Source organism: Dermacentor albipictus, chromosome 8, assembly GCF_038994185.2.
Source record: "Dermacentor albipictus isolate Rhodes 1998 colony chromosome 8, USDA_Dalb.pri_finalv2, whole genome shotgun sequence".
NCBI lineage: Eukaryota > Metazoa > Arthropoda > Arachnida > Ixodida > Ixodidae > Dermacentor > Dermacentor albipictus.
This window is the reverse complement of record NC_091828.1, coordinates 134,428,268-134,454,210: the sequence shown is the minus strand read 5'-3', so window position 1 is coordinate 134,454,210 and position 25,943 is coordinate 134,428,268. Positions and strand designations below refer to the sequence as shown.

The window sequence follows — 25,943 nt, the reverse complement described above, 5'->3', positions numbered from 1 at the left end:
GGAATAACACAGCCAATTTAGATTAATTCACTCTACCACTTGAATTTTTTTTACGTAGTTCGTCTGCTTTCGATCATTGCTGTGCATTAACGAATAACGCGTATGTGGGGTTTTTTACGTAATCTGCTTCCTACCCCCCTTGGGTTCTCAAACCGCGACTCTCGTTCCTGTACTGTCACCCGAAAGAACGAGCTCGTCTGGAGAGAAATTGTGTCCGTTCTACTGAGGTGAACATACGGTCTCCGTCTTGTCCTCTAGGCTCAGGAGAACGCAAACGCAACAGGAGAGACTCAGACAAGTGACTCGAGTATTGGGCTGAGAAGGTGCCAAGGGTTTAGTAACGTCTGCTGCCGGGATAGTTGGTACATGGCTTTTAGAAGTGGTTTTAGGCGCATATGTAAGAAGCGGACAACAAAATAAAAGACAGTGTGCGCCTGTCCGTGTCCTTTATTCTGTTGTCCGCGTCTTATTTTTGCGCCTAAAACCATTTCTAAGTGCCAAGGATGGCTGGATCAAAGAATCAGTAAGCGGAAGCAGGGTGTTGTGTGAAACGATATGCAGCGCATCGAGCACACCCTCAAAAATCTTCGGCGTCGCTTCCTCCGCCATTCCCTCTCCTTCTTTACTTCTCTGGGATGTTTTACTAATTTTCTTGGTCTCTGAGCCAGCTCGTTCAACCAAGAGTGCATGAAATTATGTGGTTACTTACTTTCTTTCCTTTATGCTATGGTTTTCGCGTTTCTACTTCTATGCTGTATTCTCTTCTTGCTAGGCCTAGAGAACACGGTTAAAGGGAGAGCAAGAGTGCAAATGGTTGATGTCCTGCGTCACTAATTTCATAGAACGCTGCTGTAACACTTCGCTTGTTCGGTCCAACATGATGTGGAACACGGGACAGCATGATTCACGTTTTGTGGGCCAGAGCACACGGTGGGGATCGATTACTTTGAGGGAGACTTCCCCTTTTGCGGGATGTTACGTACACCGCGACGATTCTGTATAGCGAAGGTAATCCCGTCGGCGAACTGAGAAATTCAAGACAGCAATGTAACGCATATGGGCCGTAGGCTATTTTCTTTTTTTGAGTAACACTCATACGGACCTTCGAGACACATTGACGCCGTCGGCGCCGCCGTTGTCGTGCTGTCCTTCTAAAGGCGCATGTGCGATTAGCACGCGCAGTGTCAGAGGTTGTTCGGATAAGCGAGTTGTTCTTTGCTGCAAAATCGACGAAGCGTAGTGGACGTACTGTCCACGCTACGCTCAATCGCCGCAATCGCAGAGCAAGGACATCGCTCTACCTTCCGCTGCTGGCGCTAGCACAGTGCGCAAGCAGACTACACGTAGTAAGTAAATAGTCGCGCGAAGTGACCAGCCAAAGCATCCGTGTTGTCTCGCACGTTCACGAAATGCCCTGCCATTTGAAGAAGCGTGCGCAGAAGGCAGGTATGAAGATTCTATTCAGCGTTCCCAATAAATCTTCCCGGTTGGGCAGGAAAATGAATCAATTGAATATCATGTGACAAGAAACACGCCAGCTCGTACGGGACATGCGCCACCAAAGTTGTTGACAAAACTTGTAGATCACGTAGGCACTGCTATACAGGCCGTTGCGTTAATGGCAGATTAGGGAACATGCAAACTAAAGGGCGTGTCTCGTAGCCATAATTTCAGCCACCTGCCAGACTTCGGCAGATTTATCATTTTGAGAAGATATCGGGAACGAAAAACACGACAGATTTGATAAGCATTTGTTACCCACATGTATCGTGATAGCTGCTTCAGTAAACCCTCCATATCGTTGTTCAGGAAAGGGCTGTCCTATCTTGATTAATTATCAGCGTGCCAAGCTCTCGAGCACTTGGTGATGACGGGTAAGAAGTAGCTTTCGATTATTATTTTTTTAATTTCGTTCATTTTGTCGCCATGTTCATAAAGAACAGTTTCTCCGCCTAAGTATTTGCCTGCTAGCCCAAGCACATTGTTGGCTGATGGTCCGTTCGTTTACATGCGTAAATTTTTCTAAGCACAGCTACATTTATGTCCAGCTTTGTTTACGTTAGTTAATATTATACTTGCCAAACTCAAAAGGAAACTCCTAAGATTACGACACCGATTTGAGTGTTTTGTTCTTAACACCAACAATAATTGATGCCGATAATGGCAAAGTACCGGAAATAAGAATGAAGCGAGAAATTATCTTGAAAGGAAATCCTAAATGTATCTTATCACTGTGAGAATGCGACTAGCCTCTCTGCGTGGTCAGTTGAAAATTTCAGTCACTACAACATAGGATTCCTCCTATTTTGAATGAGTATAACCACACGACACACTTCGCAAACAACAAGCTGCTCCGGTATTTTCTAAACTTGAGAACATAACGCGCCAGCCGTTTTTACATCGCTTGCGTTTAAAATGTAGTGACGTTAGTTTATGCATCACAGTTTACTAAGCACGTTCAAGTTTATTCATCAACGATGTCAGTTTTACAAAGAATTGTATACAGAATTAGTACTACACAGAGAACCCCAAAGTTAGAAACTGTCAGCGGGAATCCATTGCATGAACAACAAAAACACGAAATACAGATCAAGCATTGGTTACCGTGACATTACAGACAATTTGAAAAAAAAAATAAGGAACTGTGCGAAAAACAAGAAAATATAAAGCTGTTTAGTAAGCCGAAAATTGCGAAGAAAACTTATGTAATAAACAAGCAATGCATGTTTACAATATAATAAAAATAGGGGTAATATAACATGCAGTATTATAGGTAAGTCAATTACTATTATAATCTCAAAAGTCAGTTGCTAGGATGAAGAGAGTTGTTGCATAAAATATTTCTTGACTTGGTTCCTGAATATATATTCTGTGGGTGATGATTTAATCTTATGTGGAATAGAATTCCACAGTTTGATTCCTGCAAACTTCGTAGTGAACTTAGCATAGTTTGTGCGCACTTTCGGTAAAAGACGATTATCGAGTTCAGAGAACCTAGTAATGTTAGTATTTACAGAAGTTTCAACAACAAAGCCATATATATGTGCAATATTACGAAATAACTTGTATATCACGATTGTAAACTTAAACTGAAAGAGCTAATGAAGAGTATGAATGTTTAAACAGCAATAAAGTGGCGTTGCCTTGCATAAGAAATGGCTGAAAGTATTGAGACGAAGCGCCTGATTCTGCAGGCGTTGAAGTTGGCTGAGTTATGCGAAGTATGTGTTACCCCAGGCTGATACGCAGTAAGATAAATGGCTGTGAATGAGTGCATAATAAAGGGAATGGATAATGTGCGACTGAAATTATGAGCGGGTTTTGATTATGGCACGTATTCCAAAAGAAATCTTACGGACAACCGACTGCGCATGAAGACTGAATTTCAGGTGCCTGTCTGAAACTACGCCAAGAAACTTTGTGCTATCAGATATTGGCATTAGGTTATTGTCAAGACACACAGATATATATTTCGAAATTAGTCTCAGGAAGGAACGAAAAACCATAAAAACCATTTTTAGTGCATTGATGCACAACATGTTCTTTCGACAGCAGGAAGTTGTATTATGCAGATCAACATTAACATTTCCCTGTAGCTTGTCGCCATTATTAGCGCAAGTAATAATAGTCATGTCGTCTGCATATAATACTTTTTATTTACATCCTACTGCAGGCCGTGTGGTCTAAGCAGGAGGGGCAGGGTAACAAATGAAAATACGCGTACAAAAGGCAGAATTACAAAAATATGAAATTCAAGAAATGAAACAATATAGCACAAAACAGCAATGTTAGTTAGGAAATACTAGTAATATGAGTTTGAATTGATTTAGGGGAGTTCATATGTTGGAAAGGGATGAAGTTCCCTTCTTCGATGGTTCGAGGAAAGAATGAAAATTTAAAGAGATTTCTCCTGGCAACGTAAGGGGACAGAACGAGTGGGTGGGAATAACGTGTTTTCCCGGATGCAGAAAGAGTTATGTATGGAGTAGGATCTAAAGAAAATTTACGGTTTATCAAGGAGCAATGAAACTTCAGGCGTATTATTTTTCGCTTAGTTTGAGGGTGGGAAAACCATTTGTCCGCAGTGTAGCGAAGAGACGCTAGTGGGTTCAGCGCTACAGGCTCTAAACGCTAGTGGTTCGAGCGCTCCTGCTCAGCAACGGCTCTCGTGCTTGGAAGCTGTGACTGCCCTGCCCGTCGACGTAGCGCTGCTCCGAGCTCTGCCAAATAAACACCTTCAGAATTGGGGGAGGTGTGGGGTACCCTCAGACTATGATCCTGGAACTCCGGTCCCGTACACTACCATCTACCATGCCCCAAGATGCCTCCCTGCAAACGCCTCCTCCTGCACCCACTGCGTGTCCTGAGGTGCCTCGTCATCGCTACCCTCCTATCTACATTGGAGCGGACGACACTGACGTGGACGAATGGCTCACGGCATACGACAGGGTAGGCGACCATAACAAGTGGGACGAAGCGGCCAACCTGAGCCATGTTCTGTTCTACCTCACTGGAGTGGCCAGCCTGTGGTATAACAACCATCAAGCAGAGTTCCAGACATGGTCGGAATTTAAGACTTCCCTCGCCGATGTATTTGGTCGCCCTGCTGTTCGCAAGCTGCGTGCCGAACAACGTTTGCGAGAACGACTCAACAGCCAGGGGAAACATTCACCAGCTATATCGAAGATGTCCTGGACCTATGCAGGAAAGTCGATTCGACCATAGCGGAGTCTGATCGAGTCCGAAACATGCTGAAAGGCATAGAAGACGACGCCTTTAACATGCTGCTGGCCAAAAGTCCACGCTCTGTGGCTGAAATTGTCAGACTGTGTCAGAGCTATGAAGAACTCCGCAGGCAGCGGTCACTGACCCGTCGATCTCTACCGCATTACCAACACCTCGCTGGTTTGGCTGCCATGTCGAACCAGGCAGCGTTTCTCGCATAAATGAAGGCGGTCGTCCGCGAGGAAGTTGCCCGGCAACTCTCGTGGATGGATTTTGCACAGCCGCAGTCGGTACATGCGCCTACGCCAAGTTTTGCGCCTCCGCTTCGCCGCGTCATAGCGCAAGAACTGCACGAGGTTTTGCCTGAGCACCACCAGCGTGTTCCTGCGGCTGCGCCTCACAGCTACGCCGAAGTCATGGCCAGGCCCCAACAAATCCCGACAGCTGTGCCACTCAGCTACGCGGAAGTCGTCTCCCAGCCTCAACAACTCCCTCAACGGGGACCACTCACGCACGCCGAAGTCCTTGCTATGCCCCGACAACAGCCTGCTCTGCAATCACTTCACCAGCCGCCACGTCCAACGCGTCCTTCCACATGGATGGGACCTGCCGCAACGACTCGGTGGCGTACAGCGGACAATCGACCGATATGTTTTGCGTGAAGCTATGCAGGCCACGTCACACGCCACTGTAGTCGCGTGCAGTCGCCTAGCGCTACACCATTTGGGCCAAGTTCTATGGCGGGTTCTCCGCCCCCTTATTACGACGACGAACCTCGGGCTGCGTCACCACCATTCCGCCGGTCCGCCAACACCCGCCGCTCAACTTCTCCACGCCGACGCTCCCCATCACCGATGCAGCCTCGTCCCGAAGCTCGGGATGAGGAAAACTAATCGTCGCAGTCCATGAGGCAAGGGCTGCGACCCTGTCGAAACGTGGAAGTCCTCAACGTAGCCCGACCAACGTGATAGACGTGTTAGTTGACGCTGTGCGCACATATGCCCTCGTGGATACCGGAGCCGCTGTATCAGTTATGGACGCAAAGCTTTGTCGCTTCCTTCGAAAGGTTACGACGCCCATTGCCGGATTCGCCCTCCGAACAGCAGGCGCACAGCATATTCACCCGATTGCGGCGTGCACCGCTCGTGTTCTCATCGAGGACATTGTATACGCCGTCGAATTTATTGTGATTTCCTTGTGCTCCCACGAAGTTATCCTGGGGTGGGACTTTCTCGCCCGCCATTCTCGCCCGTCATTCATTGCGCACGGGTCGAACTAGAACTGTCGCCGATCTCAGATAGGACAGTTGCCGATAATGCTTCTTTTGCGAACAAACTACTCGTCAGGCACGACACAAACGTTCCTCCCAACTCGTCAGTGATTGTATCAATGCATTGCAGCAGCCTCTCTGACGCCATCGCACTACTTTCTCCGTCGGGCCACTTTTATACTCGGAAAGGTCTGCTGCTGCCTTTTGGGACTGTGAACGTCAAACAGGGCTCCACAGCTATTTTTGTCTGTAACCCCTTCTCATACCCTGTGATGCTGCTTCAAGGCAAATGTCTTGGCCACGTGGAAGTGATCGACGCCGTACAAATTACGGATGTTCCCGAAGACACGTCCTACGCCAGTTACAACACGCTCGGTGCTCTCTCTACGTCGGACCCTTCACCCACAGGTGCGTTCGATTCATCTATTGCCGATGGCCCCCACCCCACCTCAGCGTTCGCAGCTTCTGCGCATCTTAGAAGAATTTCGTTCTTCTTTTGATGTCGGTCAACCTTCCCTGGGCCGGGCGTCTGCTGTCACGCACCATATTGACACTGGCTCCCAACCGCCATTGCGGCACCGCCCATATCGCGTCTCTGCCACAGAACGTCGTGTGATTAATGAGGAACTGGACGATATGCTTCGCCGCGAAATGATCCGACCCTCGAACAGTCCATGGGCATTCCCTGTCGTCCTTGTTACGAAAAAAGATGGCTCGGTACGGTTCTGTGTAGACTATCGGCGCCTGAAGAAGACCACTCGCAAAGATGTATACCCGCTGCTGCGAATCGATGACGCCATCGATAGCCTACAAGGAGCAGAATTCTTTTCATCTCTAGATTTACGTTTCCGCTATTGGCAAGTACCCATGGCTGACGTCGATAGGCCGAAGACAGCCTTTGTCACACCTGACAGCTTATACGAATTTAACGTCATGCCGTTTGGACTTTGTAATGCGCCAGCAACCTTCGAACGCATGACGGACACAGTTCTCCGCGGTTTGAAGTGGCACACGTGCTTATGTTATCTCGACGACGTTGTTGTTTTTGCCTCTGACTTCACCACGTACTTTCAACGCCTACGGCGTGTTTTGACGTGCTTAGCAAACGATGGTCTCCAACCGAGCCTAAAGAAGTGCCGATTTGCAGCGCGGCAGCTCACAATACTAGGTTACGTCGTCTCGAAGGATGGAATCCTCCCCGATCCAGACAAACTGCGTGCCGTAGCTGAATTTCCTAAACCGACGTCCGTCAAACAACTGCGCAGTTTTGTAGGCTTGTGTTCCTACTTCAGGCGCTTCATTCTCAATTTAACCGCCGTCATATCGCCCCTGACGAAGCTCCTTGGCAGCAACGGACCTCTCCATTCGTGGTCGTCCTAGTGCGACGAGGCGTTCACTAAGCTCCGTCGTTTGCTGACGTCTTCTCCCATTCTGCGCCACTACGACACAAAGGCACCTATTGAGGTACACACAGATGCCAGCGGTGTTGGCCTCGGCGCTGTTCTAGCGCAGCGCAAAGAATGGTTTCCTGAATATATTGTGGCATATGCAAGCCGTATGCTTACTAAAGCTGAGACCAATTACACCGTCACGGAAAAATAATGCCCGGCGACCATCTGGGCGCTTACCAAGTTCCCGCCCTATTTGTATGGTCTACAATTTGATGTCGTCACGGCCCACCATGCACTATGCTGGCTGTCGTCATTGAAGGATCCCTCAGGCCGTCTCAGCCGCTGGGCGCTTCGCTTACAGGATTACGATATCCGCGTATTGCACCGCAACGGACGCCAGCATGCTGATGCTGACGCCCTCTCACGTTCTCCCTTGCCAGACGACAATGCCTCCTGCGCAATATCCCAGCTTGACGTTTCTTCCGTCGACATTGGGACCATCGCTTCTGAGCAGCGCAAGGACCCCTGGATTGCCTCCATCATAGACTGCCTTGCTGATCCGTCATCGCAGCCCACCACTCGTGCATTGCGTCGTCAAGCTCGCCATTTCGCCATTCGCGACGACGTGGTTCACCGACGCAATTACACCTCTGACGGCCGCCAGTGGCTATTAGTTGTACCTCGAAACCTGCGTTCTCAAATCTGCGCATCGTTCCACTCTGATCCACAGTGTGCTCACTCGGGACTTTTCAAAACCTACCAGCGCCTCCGACGACGCTACTACTGGCGAGGAATGCCCCAACTGCCAGTGCCGAAAATCGTCACCCCACCACTCGCCAGCTGATCTGCAGCCTCTACCCTGCCCTACGTGGCCGTTCGGGCGCGTTGGAATCGATTTGTATGGGCCATTTCCCCTGTCGTCGGCTTATAACCGCTGGGCTATTGTGGCAGTAGATGACCTTACACGATACGCTGAAACCGCCGCTCTCCCAGCAGCTACAGCGCGCGATGTTGCATCATTCCTGCTTCGCCGATTCATCCTGAGGCATGGTCGACCTCAAGAACTGCTCAGCGATTGCGGACCTGCCTTCCTGTCGGAAGTATAGTTGAAGCGATTCTCAAAGAGTGCCACGTTGTTCATCGTACGACTACGGCGTACCACCCTCAAACGAATGGCCTCACAGAACGCTTCAACCGTACGCTCGGCGACATGCTTTCAATGTAAGTTGCCTCCGACCACACGAACTGGGATGCCGTTCTGCCATTCGTCACCTACGCTTATAATACCGCTACGCAAAGCACCACTGGATTTTCACCCTATTTCTTGCTGTATGGTCGACACCCTTCGCACACCATCGACACCATTCTTCCGTACCGGCCGGATGCATCCGAGTGCGTGCCTATTTCTGCCACGGTCAGACATGCAGAAGAGTGCCGCGACCTCGCACGGCCCTTTACTTCCGTTGGTCAAGAGCGCCAGAGGAGCACTCGCGGTGACGCCACTGCCACGGTCACTTTCGATCCGGGAGCGCTCGTGTGGCTCTCAGTTCCTTTAACTGCCCCTGGCCTCTCATCAAAACTGGTCCCTAAGTATGAAGGCCCTTATCGTGTTCTCGAACGCGCATCTCCTGTGAACTATGTCATAGAACCAGTTGAGCCATCTTCAGACATGCGCCGCCGTGGACGAGACATTGTCCATGTGGACCGTTTTGAGTGTTACTACGACCCGCTCATCGTGACGAGCTGCTAGGTCGCCGGACGGCTCCCTTCTCACTCCCGGGGGGTGATTGTAGCGAAGAGCGACGCTAGTGGGTTCAGTGATACTGGCTCTAAACGCTAGTGGGTCGAGCGCTCCTGCTCAGCAACGGCTCTCGTGCTTGGAAGCTGTGACTGCCCTGCCCGTCGACGTTGCGCTGCTCCGAGCTCTGGCAAATAAACACCTTTAGAGCAGTAATTCAGTTATAGACTCTTCTCGGCCGTATTTGGAAAAAATAAAACGTATGGCTCTTCTCTGTATCCTTTCAAGGGCGTTAATGTTGATTTTGGTAAACGGGTCCCAAATAACGCACGAGTATTCCAATTTGGATCGAATAAATGTGGTATAGGCTAATGATTTTACTTCATGGGATGCATGTTTAAGGTTATGGCAAAGTAGACATAGCTTTCTGAAAGCAGCAGAGGCGGTAGCAGCAATGTGGCTTTACCAATTTAGGTTGTTAGTAATTGTAAGTCTAAGATACTTGTACTCGCTCACTTCGGCCAAGGGATCTTGGTCAATAGAATCAGAAAATTTCAGGGGCAGTTTTTTGTTTGTTATACGTGGAAGCACAGATTTTTTTGAGTTAAGTTTTATTCCCCCCTTATTGCTCCACTCAAGAATGATGTTTAACGCTAAATGAAGAGATAGTTGATCATGAAATGTATTAATATCGTTAAAAATCATACAGTCGTCTGCGAACACACGAATATTGACAGGGGCCTCTATTACATCAACTATGTCGTTACAATAAATAAGAAATAGTAGCGGGCCAAGCATGCTGCCTTGAGGCACGCCAGAGGTTACTGAAAGAGGATCGGACTGCTGCCCATCAATCACTACATAATGTTTTCGACGCGTCAAGTAAGCAGAAACCCAGGACAGGATAAAGGCAGAAAGACCTAATTTACAAATTAATTTGTCATGAGGAACTACAACAAATGCTTTTTGAAAATCCAAAAATATCACATCTACTTGGCCAGCCTTGTCAAGGATGGCTAAGTAGATGTGAAGCAAACGAGTGAATGACTGTGCTTAATTGGGTGACTGTCGAGAGCCCCTTCCTGAAGCCATGTTGGAAAGGAGATAAAATGTTACGCTCATTAAGAAATCATTAATGTAGTCAGCAACAATGTGTTCAATTTATTTACAAGAAAAGGATAATATGGAAATCGGTCACTAGTTCAAGACTGGGCTTGGGTCACCTTTCTTTAATATAGGGACAACACATGCTACTTTCCAATCGAGTGGAAGTACCGCGGAATGTAGAGAGGCCTGAAAAACTACTACAAGGAATTTACTTAAATGTTCCGCATAACGCCGAAGGAAGGTGTTGGGAATGCCGCCTGCACGAACAGATGATTTTACTTCTAACCGGAGGAGAATGTTAAGAACACCTTCATGAGAAATGTTAACCTCAGAAGAGCAGGACGGTGAAGTTTCGAAAGAGGGTTCAGTTGGTGGGGTGAAGACACGGTGGAAGTGGTCATTTAAAAGGTTAGAAACAGCCTTGGAATCAGTTATTGGAATGCTATCGTGGATAATGTTCATTATGGATTTATTCCGTTCCTTAATAAAGTTCCAGAACTTCTGGGGATCGTCCTTAATAAAATTTGGTAAAGTGTTACTGAAATGAAACTTTTTTGCTTCTGCAACGGCCTCTGAAAGGGCTACACGAACACTGGTTAAATTGTCAGTAGCTGGGCCTTTCTTTCTTAGGCGTTTGGCTTTACGTTTTAATTGACTAGTGCGTCTATTTATCCATGGTGTATGTTTAGCTGGCTTTTTAAGTATATTAGGTACAAATTGATCAATGCAGAATAAACACATTGCTTTAAACTTTTACCAAAGCTACAGAACCTCATTCTGGCAAAATTCAGAAATACAAGAATCCAGATAACCTGTTATCCGCACATGATCAGCCTGCGCAAAATTTTTCACAATCGTAGGCGCATGCATGCCATGCGCGCGGGTAACATTAAACGGGAATGATACAACAATAAGAGCATGGTCAGACAGCCCAAGTTCGATAGATACAGAATAATCGGGAAAAAGGCGTTCAAGAAAGACAAGGTCAAGGAGCGAATCAGGACCATTACTAAATCTGGTAGGTTCACGAACTACTTGTACAAGGTTGAGGTCGAGCATCAAAAAGGACATTTGCGTCGATAACAGAACCGGCACCTGACATAATACGAACCAAGTCAATGCCCGGCAAGTTAAAATCAACCACTAACAGCTTATTTCTGTTGAACTGCGCCATCTTTCCGCTTATCCTAAATAAATAATCGGGGGAAGAGTCAGGTGGTCTGCACACCGCACATAAAACAAAAAAATGACCATAAATATTCAGTTTTACGAACAGACTTTCGGTGTTGTTTGGCTCTGATAACAGAATGGCCTCCACGGAGGACTTCACAATACCAGCTACCCCACCGCCCCTAGAACTCCCATCTCTACGAATTATTTTGTAGGAAAGCGGGATTACACTCCTTGCCGCTAATTTCGCTATGAAGCCAGGTTTCCGTTATAGCTAACGTGTGGCGAGTGCGACAAAAGTATTGATTCCAGTTGAATTGTCTTATTGACGATGCTACGTGCGTTAATGCTTAGTAATCTGATAAGTTTCTCTTTGACTGGTCAATCAGAATGTTGAGCAGTACGGGAATTAGAGGCTATCTCGTCTTGGTATATTTTGTCATTCCAGATGCACATATCATTGTTAATGCGTAGCTTACCATGCTGAAGTGAAACCTTCCCGAGCGATTTGTCATGCTTGGCACTTTCCCATAATAGCTTACACTTCTCCAAAGTGACCTGCGAATAGTCGTTTTGAACAAAAATGTTGGTTCCCTTCAGTTTAGAAACATTTTAAAATATTGCTACTTTGTCATTATAATCCTGAAGAAACATTATGACCGGTCTTTTAGGGCCAGCCTTACCATGTCTGTGAATACGGTCAATGGAAACACACTTAACACCTAGCTTATTCTCGAGCGTTTCTGTAATTACTTTGCGCTTTAGATCATATTCAGTCTCATTTGGCTCTTCAGGCATACCATGATTAACTATGTTTGAACGCCTGCGTCTATCTTCATTATCAATGAGCTTGCAAGCGTGAGTATTTACAGACTCTTGAAACGTTTTTACAGTGTTTTCAAGGCAGCCCAAGCTAGCCGTATCAGATATAAGTTCCGATATCTGAACTTGAAGCCGCTGAAACAGTTCTCTTGTTTCAACTATCATGTTTTCTGTCTTTGTTTTCAAGTCGGCTAATTTCTCTCGCAGCAAATTTTGACCATCAAGAACTTTATGCAATAAATCGGCGTTAGTGGGTCCAGGATTAGTTTCAACATCCCCACACAGCAAAAGTTTCAGAACATGAAAATACTCGTGACATATTTTAGAACAATGTCGTGGGCACGGCAGCATAAGCAAGAAAGGACAGTCACTACCAAACGTACAATAGCAAGAACTAACCTGCACAAAGCAGAAGAACGACTTCGTGAGCGACATGCCTAGGCAAGGCCCACCGTGCCCACTGAAGGTAAATTAATGCGCAGATTGTTTTATACGGGCAACGATAGATGACGTAATGAAACCAGGGGGCGTTGGAGCATGCTGGAGAGGGGCGGTATTTTCCGTTAGCTTGACTTCGTGCCATGTCGGCGCCTCGAAATGTTCGTCAGGTTGATGAAGCGGTGCCGGCATTTCGCCATAGGGTAGGCGATGAACCGACGTTCCGGCGACCCAGAGAAGCAAGCCCTCCACAAAGCAGAAGAACGGCTTGGAGAGTGACATGCCTCGGCAAGGCCCACCGTGTCCACTATACTACACCATGCCCTACTACTACACCGTGCTCACTCTATATACAGTCGGTAGTGGTCAGAACATTAGGTAAGTCGTTAATAAATCGTACAAACAGCAGCGGGCCAAGGATCGAGCCTTGAGGAACACTTTGATATATTGCTCTTAGCAGATGAAAGATTGAGGTCAATCTGAACAACTTGAGTACGATCGGTTAGGTAGCTAGAAATAAACTGAAGTGGCGGGCCAGTTATGCCGTAAGATTCAAGTTTATATATTGGAATTTTGTGATGAATGGTCTCAAAGCGTTTGGTAAATATATAAATACACTTCCAACCTGCAAGCCTTGGTCGATTGCCTTCTTGACTTTATCGGTGAAGGTTAGAAGCCCAAGCTCGGTTGAGCAACCCTGCCGACAGCCATACTGTCGGCACGGTGATAGTAGAATAAATTTTGCTAGGTAGCATGATAAACGTATATTAACTAGTCGTCCAATTAGTTTACTGAAAAATGAATGAATACAAATAGGCCTGTAGTTATTCAGAAGTTCACGATTGCCTTTTTTGTAAAATGGTGTTATTTTACCAACTTTCAGAGAATTGGGAAATATGCCTGCTTTAAACATTTTGTTAACGATATCGCTGTGATAGCAGACAGTTCATTAGAAGAGAGAGAGAAAGGCAAAGGAAAGACAGGTGGGCTCGGCGGCTGTGCACAGACGCAGATCGCTAAACCATTCGCTCTTGTCATGCAGGTGTTTCAGCGCGCATTCGTGCGCCTGTTGCTTCCAGCCCTAGTGACGGCTTCCCTGGCAGCCCCGCTGCAATATCGTGCTTCGTCAGGTGAAACTGACAGGATTGCCTGTCACCCCTCCCTGATGTGCGCCCCTGGTTTTTCAACTGCACCGACCTTCAAGCCCCTGGATTTCGTCGGGAGCGGCGGATCTACGTTCTTGATGACACCGCTACTGAAGACGGTGGTGCTCGATGCAGCATGGACGAACCTGTCGCCATCGACATCAACCTTACGGTCAACTACAAAAGAGCAGGCACTACCGGTGGCGCCTTGTGGGCTCGGCGGCTGTGCACAGACGCAGATCGCTAAACCATTCGCTCTTGTCATGCAGGTGTTTCAGCGCGCATTCGTGCGCCTGTTGCTTCCAGCCCTAGTGACGGCTTCCCTGGCAGCCCCGCTGCAATATCGTGCTTCGTCAGGTGAAACTGACAGGATTGCCTGTCACCCCTCCCTGATGTGCGCCCCTGGTTTTTCAACTGCACCGACCTTCAAGCCCCTGGATTTCGTCGGGAGCGGCGGATCTACGTTCTTGATGACACCGCTACTGAAGACGGTGGTGCTCGATGCAGCATGGACGAACCTGTCGCCATCGACATCAACCTTACGGTCAACTACAAAAGAGCAGGCACTACCGGTGGCGCCTTGTGGGCTCGGCGGCTGTGCACAGACGCAGATCGCTAAACCATTCGCTCTTGTCATGCAGGTTGGTAAAGCTTACAGTCTTTTTTGTAAGAAGTCTAGCAATTATTTACTGCTTCAGCTGCCGAGCCCGCACTGCTGCCTTCTTGTCGCTCTTGAGTGCTCTGATGTAATTCGTGCCTTGTTGATGATGTCGGGCGATATCGAAAGCAACCCGGGGCCGGACTCCAACGCTTTGCTAGTTGAATTGAAGAACTTGTCTGCCGGACAGTTAAAATTAATCACTCAGGTTCAAGACCTGAAAGTTCATTTATTGTCGACGGACAAAGCTATTGCTGATATGGGCAAACGCATGACTGACCTAGAGGGTCATTATCAAAATCTTGTCTCCCTGCGCTCTGACTTTGAAGCCGTCAAAACGTCTACCGCTCAAGTGGCCACCGTGGTACACAGGCTTGAAACGCGTATTGATGACGCCGAGAACCAGTCACGACGCAATAATCTTATTTTTTATGGCCTCCCTGAATCAACTGGATCAGAGGCGTTTGCCCAGACCGAGCAACTTATCATCAAGCACTGCCACGATCATCTTAATATTAGCATTGAGCTGAAGGAAATTGAGCGCGCACATCGTCTCGGTCATCGCACAGATACTAACCGCCACCGTCCTGTCATAGCAAAATTCACCTTCCATAAAACAAAAGAATTGATTCTTTCTAACGGCCGCAAGTTCAAAGGAACCAGCTTCAGCGTTGGAGAGGATTTCACTCGTTCCGTACAAAACGCTCGCAGGCACCTCATAACTTTCGCGAAAAGCAAATCATTACCTTTTTCTTTGCGATTCAAAACACTGCATATGGGCCATAAGCGCTACGTCTACGACGAGCAAACGCAGTCTGTCAAAGAAATAATATAGCAAATTCCCCGTCGTAAAAATTTCTGCTACACTGTCAAGCCCAAATCTAACATATCATTGTCTGTAACCTTTGCCAACGCACGCAGTTTCCTTCCCAAACGTGACGCTTTTTCCCACCTTGTTTTATCATCCAACAGTAATATAATGGTGATAACCGAAACGTGGCTAACAGAAGATATAACAGACACAGAAGTACTAGCCGACCTACCGGAATTTCATTTCTACCGAAAGGATCGCAAAGGCATGCGGGGGGGCGGTGTACTGATTGCTGTGCATCAGCAGTTATCGTGCTCCGTAGCCAAAAACACTTCTGATCTTGAAGTATTATGGCTAATTATTCATACTTCCCCCCATACATTAATTCTAGGTGTTTGCTACAGGCCTCCGCATAATACTCCAGATTTCTCATTTAAACTTAATAACAGTTTGAGTGACCTTACTAATCAACACCCGCAAGCAGAAATCCTCCTTTTTGGTGATTTTAACTTTCCTCAAATAGACTGGAGCAATGACGTCCCCATAAGTATGGGCAGTGAGCCTGCCAGTGATTTTGTGGATTTCTGCCTTAATTTTAATTTAACCCAACTTGTATCAGAACCTACACGCGTTGCACTGAGCACTTCTAGCATCTTAGATCTCATCCTAACCAGTAATCCGGAAAGCTTATCATCAATAGCATATCTACCTGAAGTCAGCGACCATAAAGTAATTCACGCCACATTTTCGTTTCGGCCCGTGAAACGCCATTTAGTCAGCAAAACAATCCGCCTGTACAATAAAGGTAATTATGATGCAATTAATAGTGATCTGAGCACATTTCTTCCTACGTTCGTGAGGTTATGTTCTACGCGCTCTATTAATGAAAACTGGTCAATATTTAAAAACAAACTAGGTGATCTCGTTGATAAATTCATACCAAGAATAACATTTCGCGGAAATCGTAACAAACCATGGTTCACTAAAACGCTTAAGCGACTTGAAAACAAAAAGAAACGCCTCTTCCGCTCAGCCAAACTAAACGGACACCCCTCTGCTTGGGAGAAATATTTTGTAGCCGAGGCCGATTATCTGAGGGCTATACGGAAAGCTAAATTCTCCTTTTTCCACGATGAACTGCCTAAAATGCTTACTAACAGCCCTCGTCTATTTTGGCAAATAATAAACCCTCAGGAGGCGCGCATGATCAGCGTGTTAAATGCACATGGCGAAGTGGTCAGCGACAGCGAGTGTGCTGACATTTTTAACGCAGCCTTTTTCTCTGTATTTACTAACGAGACTTCAACTCCAGATCTTCCCACATCTACTAACATAACTGCGCGTATGTCGCCAGTTATATTCTCGGCAGATGGAATCACTTCGATTATTGATAACATCAAGCTTTCATCGTCAGCAGGTGTAGATGACATTGATTCCAAGCTCTTAAAAAAATATTAACCATGTATCTGCTGCGTATCTAACTTTGTTGTTTTCACAGTCACTCTCTACAGGTATCTTACCATCCGACTGGAAAGTGGGCAAGGTCGTTCCAGTCTTCAAATCAGGCAACAGAGACACCCCATTAAATTATCGCCCTATATCATTAACTAGTGTCCCCTGCAAAATCATGGAACACGTCATATACTCGCATATCATGAACTTTTTAGACTCAATCTGTTTTTTTCACCCTTGTCAGCATGGATTTCGAAAAGGCTACTCTTGCGAAACACAGCTGGCAATTTTCCTTCACGACCTGCATGTTAACCTTGACAGTAACCTTCAGACTGACGCCATATTTCTGGATTTTGCAAAAGCATTTGACACAGTTCCCCATAAACGTTTGCTGCTAAAATTGTCTCAGTTAAATTTACACCCCGACGTACTAAAATGGATAGAAGCATTCTTGACTAACCGCTCTCAGTTTGTTTGTGTTAATAACCAGTATTCTAGCAGACTCCCCGTAACATCAGGCGTCCCCCAGGGATCCGTCTTGGGACCACTTCTTTTTTTAATTTACATTAACGATCTACCAACGCATGTATTATGTAACATTCGCATGTTTGCAGATGATTGCGTAATCTACCGCAAAGTTACTAACACATCTGACCACACACTCATCCAGAATGATCTCAATAACGTACAAGAATGGTGTAATCGCTGGCTAATGAACCTAAATCCTAACAAATGTAAACTCGTGTCCTTCACTCGCAGCCGTAACCCCCACACATTTACCTATTCCATTGATGATGTTCCAATAGAATCAGTCCAATCATTCAAATACCTCGGTGTCATCCTATCTTGTGATCTGTCCTGGCACTTGCACGCTACTAACATCATCTCTGCTGCTAATAGATCACTGGGATTTCTTAGACGACATCTGCGTCATACCCCACAACAAGTAAAAGCGTTGGCCTATAAATCATTTGTAAGATCGAAACTTGAATATGCATCTCCCATCTGGAATCCGCATCAAATTTATATCATAAATGCACTTGAGGCTGTGCAAAATCGCGCTACTAGGTTCATTCAATCTTCATATTCATACGATATCAGTATTTCATCGATGAAAGCGCAAACCGGCTTGGAAACGCTTTCTTTCCGTCGACAGGTTGCCACCCTCTCTCTCTTCCGCTCATTTTTTTTCAGCTCCCTAAATCACCCACCGTACATCACGCCCCCTTCATACATATCTCATCGCACCGGTCATCCGCTTCAAGTTGCACGCGCACGTGCCCGGACCACCACTTTTCAAGCATCATTTTTTATTCGAGCATCAAGGGACTGGAACGGCCTTCCACACGCCATCGCAGCCATTACAAGCCCATCTGCCTTTACTGAAGCTGTTGTCACCCATATCTCAAGATGAACGCCTGTTTCTAATGTTTATTTTATTAACCACCCCTTATGTAATACCCCTCTAATGGGGTTTTTAAGGTAATAAAGTGAAGTTAAGTGAAGGGAGGTTACCAGAGATTATCTCCGGTTGGCTACCCTGTACTGGGGGAGGGGCAAAGGGATGCGATAGGTGAGAGAGAGAAGCATTAACAAAAAGAAAAAAATTAGAAAAAAAAGACAACTACACACACATGCACGTACACACAAACTGTTCTGTGGGTACTGTCGCACAGACCGCAAAGGCGTTCCTAGTGTTATGCAGTGTCACTGCACAATCCTGCGTCACACAGTGAAGTCACAGTCTGTCAGAAAGTCCATTGTCTCTTAAATACCGCAGCAGCGCCTTCATACCCGATCGCGCTGATGCTCGCGCAAGCCAGTGTCCAAGGATCTTGCTTTCTGTCATTGGGCGCTTGTCCAGTTTGTCAAGGGTGGCTGAGAGGATTGCTTTTTGCGGGTTGAAACGAGAGCACTGACAAAGAAGGTGCGAGATTGTTTCATTGCACCCACAGAAGTCACAAAGTGGGCTGTTGGACATTCCGATAAGAAAAGAGTACGCGTTTGAAAATGCTACTACAAGCCATACGCGAACTAGAAGGGTGCAGTCGCGTCGTGGAAGCTTGGGCGGAATACGGATGTGTAAATTAGGGTCCAGGGTATGAAGGCGTGCACTTGTGAAATCGGATGAATTCCACTGAGCTAACGTCAGGTCATGCGCAAGTAAGGCAAGTTTTTTCACTGCGTCAGCTCTCGAAAGAGGAATGGCAACGCAGTTGACGCCGTCATGGGCAGATCGGGCAGCTGCGTCTGCTCGATCATTGCCATGTATGCCACAGTGACTAGGCAATCACTGATACAGAATATCGTGTCCTTCATCAACTATGCGATGGTGTACTTCTCTGATCTCTGCGACAAGCTGTTCATGTGATCCATGGCGCAGTGCTCAGAGTACACTCTGTAGGGCTGCTTTGGAATCACAGAAGACTGACCATGCAGGGGGTGGTTCCTCCTGAATGAAATGAGGAGCCGCACGCAAGGCTACCAGTTCAGCAGCTGTCGTTGATACATGTGATGTTTTTAGCGGTATTTTGACGGATCTTGTTGGTATCACTAGAGCAGCAGCTGAACTTGCCGATGTGACTGAGCCGTCGATGTAAACGTATATACGGCCACTGTGCACCTCATGCAAATGTTTTAATGTGGCCTGCTTCAGGACAAACGACGGCATGTTAGCCTTCTTCGTGATTCCTGGGATGGTGAGGCGTATTTCACGTCTGTGCAGGCACCATAAAGGTGAGGATGGTCTTGCTGCGGGCACGTAGATGACAATGAGGCACGATTGGCAACAATTATACGACTGATAGTTGCGTGTGGCCTTTCTGTGGGTAGAGCGGCAAGATGGTGAGAAGGCAGTCGGGCAACGTGTCGAATATGCGCCCTGGGAGCGTCGGTTACCGAGTACGTTGATACTGGGTGATCTCGAGCTATGACAATCGTTGCCGTGTAGACGCACACCTCGGAAGGCCAAGACACATTCTTAGCGCTTGAGCTTGTAGTTCCTGGAGTACACGCAGGTTTGCTTTGCAGGTGCTACCAAGCACAGGGAGGCTGTATCTTGCGAAACCGAGGAACAAGGCGTTATAAAGCTGCAGCATTGACCATACCGATGTTCCCCATGACTTTCCACCAAAAAAATTGAGGAAATGTATTATTGTCATCAACCTCCTCTTTAGGTATGAAACGTGCGAGCTCCATGATAGGTCGCGGTCGATAATTACAACTAAAAAACGGTGTTTCCGTGAATTTGCAACTGCTTGTCCGTTGACCTTCCGAGTGAAAGTAACAAGGCAGCATTTCTCTGAAGTCAGCTCTAAGTTATGATTTCGCAAGTACAGTGATTTTAAGGTAGCTGCCTTTTGTAGCCGTGCTCGTACCTGCAGTCGTGTTACAGCAGACTACCAAATGCAGATGTCGTCGGCATAGATTGAAACTTGAACCGTGTTGGGCAAGCATCTGACTAAGGCAATGAGCACTAGGTTGAATAGCGCCGGGCTCAACACTCCACCTTGCTCTACTCCAAGGAACGTTTGGTGTTGAGTCGTGGTGCCATCCTCGGTCACCACGAAGAAGTGCCTGTCGGTCAAATAACTGCACAGCCACTGAAAAGTGCGGCCACCGACTCCAGCTTCAAATAGAGCCTCTATAATGGCATAATGTGCTATATTATCATAGGCGCCTTTTATGTCAAGGAATAATGCTGCAGCGAGTCGTTTCAGACGTTTTTGATGTTGAACAAACGTGACCAAATCAATGACATTATCTATGGATGAGCGCCCACGCCGGAAGCCAGTCATAGCATCTGGGTGCACGTTGTAATTTTCCAGGTACCATTCCAGGCGAGTTAAAATCATTCTTTCCATTATTTTCCCTATGCAACTGGCCAGAGCGATGGGGCGGCACGATGACAAATCTAAGGGTGATTTACCAGGTTTGAGAAGTAGAACCAAGTGGCTGCATTTCCATTCACGTGGAACCAAACCGTTGCGCCAAGACTTGTTGTAAAGGTTTCGCAAAGCATGAGTCGTGCTTTCTGCCCAAGATTGGCGAGCGCCGCATAGGTAACGCCGTCCGGCCCAGGTGACGAAGAGCGCCTGCAAGTCACCAGTGCCGCTTCAAGCTCCTCCACCAAAAACATTACATCCATGCGGGAATCCCGTGGCACAGGATAGGCACATGGTGTAGTGCGCGTTGGAGCTGCGAGCTGGCAAGTCTTGAGCAAAATTCTTCAGCAATGTCTATTTCGCTGCGACTTTGGTGCAAAGCGAGGGATTTGAAAGGAACATGCTCTTGCGGTTATACGCGAAGTCCACGCACAGTTCTCCATATCTAAGATAATCGCTGACGTGGATCCAACGACTCACAGAAACGTTTCCATCTTTGAGATTGTAGTGCATCAATGTGACGTTGAATATTCTTTTGCATCCGCCTTACCTCTCTGAGATCATGGATGGATTTGGTTCTCCTGTATCTTCTTTCAGCCCTCCGGCGAATTGCTCGTAGTCGCTGCAGTTCGGCATCAAATTCTTCGTATTTCGGGAAAGGTTGAAAAACGCGCGTAGCCTCCTGCATGGTTTTTTGAATTTCGTGTTCCAGACTTGAATGGTTCCCTTGCTGATACACTTCCTCCATGTGCGACCGAAACGCCGACCAGTCAATTCTCCGGAGGGTCGTGGAGGGGCATTTAATTAGTCCCTTGATCTTCAGGTACGTCGGAATGTGGTCGCTTCCATGTGATTCGATGTCTGGAAACCTTTTCATTAGGAAGTAACTTGATACGAGATGGGTGCGCTACGATAGCACTACTTTGCATTGTACCCTGGTAGCGCATATAAATTTCTATCGTCCAGTGACAACCATGTCTCAGATAGGCAGATAAAAGAGAAGTTGTGATTAATTGTAGAAAGATGTGCTATGAGGCTGTCATAGCTTTTTCGTAGACTACGTATATTAATATGTATCAGCGATAACTTGGGAGTTTCATAACAAATATTTTTTGATATCCTGACAAGAAAACATTCTTGCACAAGTTTAAGATATGCAGCCGCAAACACTAGTAAGCTAGGTAAAAACAGCAAGATCACCCGCACTAGAGATGCGGTAGACACGGCTGTAATGTGTCCTTCTGGCCTTGATTACGCAGTGGTCTGACCAGAGGTGTTTCCGGCTTCTCACTTTTTTTGAGTTCAAGAGCTTGTGCGAACATTCGTTTCCTTTCTTGCGTAAGATGTTCGATTACATATAAGGGCTTGTGTTCTTGTGTTCCTTTTGTGGAAACCCAACGGTCACAGTGGTCAAGCGAGCCATGCGTGCCTTTCTCACGAACTCAGTTTTTTTTCTCGGGAGCAAAAGCGTGTAATAATCTTTGTTTCTTTTTTGGCTGGTACACGATGTGCAGTATCGACATCCTCAGGTACGATTTTGCATCCTATAGCATCGCCCATGGACTGAACAACCGCAAGACAGCTTTCACCTTTGGTTGCAGGGACACCGATTTCTACGCTATTTAGTCGGGAGTACTGTTTCAGTTCAGAAACCCTGCGTGCCAAGTGGCCATTTTCATCTTTCCGAGCCCTCTTTTTAATAGAACGGTCGGTAGTCTTTCTTTCTTTCTTTATTGTTTGTTTCACGGATTCTCTCCGTGTAGGGGGCAGAGGTAAAGGCAAAATGCCTGACAGAGCCTCTGCGCCCCTACAGTTCGAGGCAGCATGACATATCATTCACATACATATTTGTCGAACATATCTTTTACAGCACACAGCAACGAAAAATTCAATTATTCAGAACACATGTCTCCAAAGCATTACTTTTGATTCAACGGGATAGATTTCGAAAAAGCAGAAGATACATACGCAATAAGTATTACATAACAATAAAATTGGCTTACACTAGAAGTCAACAAAGAAAATAAAACCATAGAATCACTTGCTCGAAAATAAATAGCACATACAGTAAGTAGATCAGTACATAGAAACATTTCAGAAAAAAAACGAAGGTTTAGACTGATACACAATGTAAATGCCGAAACAATGGCAAACATGAGTTACAAGCGCTGAGAAAAATCTAACATAACTGAGGTCACATGTGTTATCAGGGATGAGCACAAGTTACTCAAAATGAAAATGCAATGTCACTGCCCACTAATAGGTTTTTACAGTCATTTTTGAAGCTGTGGAAGGATTGTGTGTATTGTACGTTAAAGTGATTACTGTTTAATATATTAATCGTTTGATAATTCAATGTTTGCTTTCCGTAATTAGTTCTTGTGGCGGGCTTTACATAGTGGGGTTTACGTATTGGGTATGAGGTGCAACTGTCGACAGGTATTGTGTGCAGCCTATTTTTATATATCCACTGGAGTACTTTGAAATAATAAACTTAATCTGCTTTAAGCATGCTATATTTAATGAAGAGCGGTTTTGTTCGGAGTCCTCGTTTGTCACCCACATAGTTTTCACACATTTTCAATATTTTCTTTTGTACAAGGATTAGTTTGTTGTAGTTTCAAGCTGTCGTAGTTCCCCAGACTAAAATGCCATAACTGAGTTTTGAATAGAAAAGTGAGTAATATAATGTTTGTTTCAACCAGGTGGGTAGTATATTTTGTATTTTATACATGCAGCCAGTAACTCGAGATAGCTCACTTTTTAATTTGTCAACATGAGTATTCCAAGTAAGGTCCTCTGTAAACCATACGCCCAAGAACTTTTGCTCTGTAACTTGTTCCAGTAACGTGTCCTCAAAGTGCAGATGAACACAATAGGGGTCTCTTTTATTTGCTGGCTTAAAAATTATATATTTGGTTTTGCTTGTGTTTAAACTCTGCGGGTTGCTTTTAAGCCACCTGGAGAGGTGTAAGAGGTAACTGTTAGTTGATGATTCTATGACCTCTTTTGTAGTGCCAGTAAAGAAGATATTAGTGTCGTCAGCATACATTATTATTTCAGGGGAGTTTGGTATCGACGTTATATCATTTATGTATACAAGAAATAAGAGGGGTCCTAAGATTGATCCTTGAGGAACGCCATATTCGATTTTCAATTTTTGCGATACCCGATTGTCGATGCATACATACTCATACCGATTTGAGAGATATGATGTAATTAAATTCCGTGCTACTCCTCGAACACCATACGCAGCAAGCTTCTTTAAGAGGATATCGTGCTGCACAGTGTCAAATGCTTTTTCTAAATCCAAGAAAATCCCCAGATTGAGCAGTTTGTTCTCAATATTTTCAATTATTTTGTCCTTTATGTTTGTTAAAGCTAGTTCTGCAGACTTATCCTTTTGAAAGCCATACTGCGACTTCGTGATTATTTTGTGTTTATGAAAAAAAGACGTAAGCCTATCATTAATAACACGCTCAAATATCTTGGAAAACACCGGCAAAACAGATATCGGCCTGTAGTTGGTAAGCTTTTTCTCATCGCCACCCTTGTAGACAGGGGTGACTTTAGCTATTTTTAATTCATCTGGGAACTCGCCGCGTGTGAGCATCTCATTTATTATATAGGTTAATACAGGACTTATAAGATGAGCGACATACTTGACAGGTAAGGCCTTTATTTCGTCTTCCCCGCCTGCAGCTTTGTTTTCTAGGGTCATGATAATTGCTTCAATTTCAGTAGGAGTCGCTGGTGTAAGCATAATGGAATCAACCTGCCCTGCAGTCATGAAAATATCCGCTTCCATGTCTTGTCCACTATATAGCCCTGTGCTAACAAAGTGTCGATTCATTTCATCAACAAGCTGTTGCCCAACTACACTGGCAATATCGATTTCAATTTCATTCACGATATGCGTTTTCCGCCCTCGTCCGGTTATATCGTTCACTGTTTTCCACAGTCTACGTTGATCTTAACTGTCTCGAAAAGTTGATTGAACGTGTTAAGGCTGTCACGCATCACAGGAACCTCGGCTCGTAAAGCACCCATTTCTTTTGCCAACTCGGCATTTGTGTAAACAGCAAGCGATTTGGCAGCAGCGGCGGCAGCGATATACATAGCGAAAAAATATGGTTGGAAAGCAAAGGGGAAAAAAAACACCAACCTGTGGCAAAAGTAGGAGCAGATTAGGGACTTGCTCACGACCGCAACCGCTGCTGCCAAAAGTGTCTTCTTTCTTCTTTGCGTATAATGTATATCCTGTACCTACGCATGTATAGCAGCAGACTTTTTGTGTGTTATATGTTTTGTTACGCTATTCTATATTTTGTTGCTCTCTTCCTATACAAATTTTCTTTGGGTTTTAATGGATTATTTGTGATGCAAAGTACGTGACAGGAAATGAGAGGGACGTGATTGGATGCCAGCTCTATCCGAAGGAGAGGACAAGTAGGTCTGGCGCCGTATCCTGTCCCTCTTGTGCTTCCTGTCACTTACCTTGCGCCACAAGTGTTTGATTAAAGCTATGCGCCTAGCTGTCGAACATTATACACTGGGAATGCATATGTCTTTGGGTATTCGCCATTATGCATTATTTATTTTGCCTGATAATGTCCTGATGATATGTGTATCGGTCTCTGGACTTAGTCATGCTGCCAGAAAGCGGCTTTTAGTCCAGAAACATTCCCCTCAAAGGAAAATAAAATTCAACTGAAATAAATGTAGTCCAGTTTTTAAATGTTATACTTCTAGTTGTACATTCATGTTATTTTTTCACTGAAATGAAAATAAGAGGAAATGTAGTCACCCTGTCATGGTGGCCGCTATTCCTTTTCGCATAGCGACAGCAATATAAAAAATTATATGTAGTCAGAAAATGAAAACAAATTACGTCATATGGTCATAAATCCACACAACACAGTCCTATATCCCCACGAAGAGATAAACATAAAGGGTAAGTGAAACCACAATGACTTCGTAAACAAAGTCATACACACCCCCAAGCGACCATGATGTAGAATGCGACAAGTATATAAATGGATGAGCATACAAAACATACAAAAGACTATAACACGTAATACACAAGGGCTAATCATTACAAATAATAAAATCAAGTTATACTTACATTGCGCGACTTCTCAGCGCGATATCTAGTAATAGTTAAATATGCCTGTGTCTTCGTGAAAATGTTCGAGTGCGTTCAATGCTTTTCGCTGTTTTTTTTTTTTTATGGCAGTGGGCCCAGCAATTTTGCGAGTGAGGAAGGTCCGTGAGGATCAGTGGAGCGAAGCTCTTGTTCTAGCTGCCGTCATTGCGTCACGTATCTGGGGCT

General features: G+C 45.7%; 1 pseudogene; it reads right to left on the bottom strand.

Moving 5' to 3' along the window:
* Positions 1-24,834, bottom strand: part of LOC135913470 (uncharacterized) — a 478,190-nt pseudogene extending 453,356 nt beyond the window's left edge.
* Between the last annotated feature and the right edge of the window lie 1,109 nt (positions 24,835-25,943).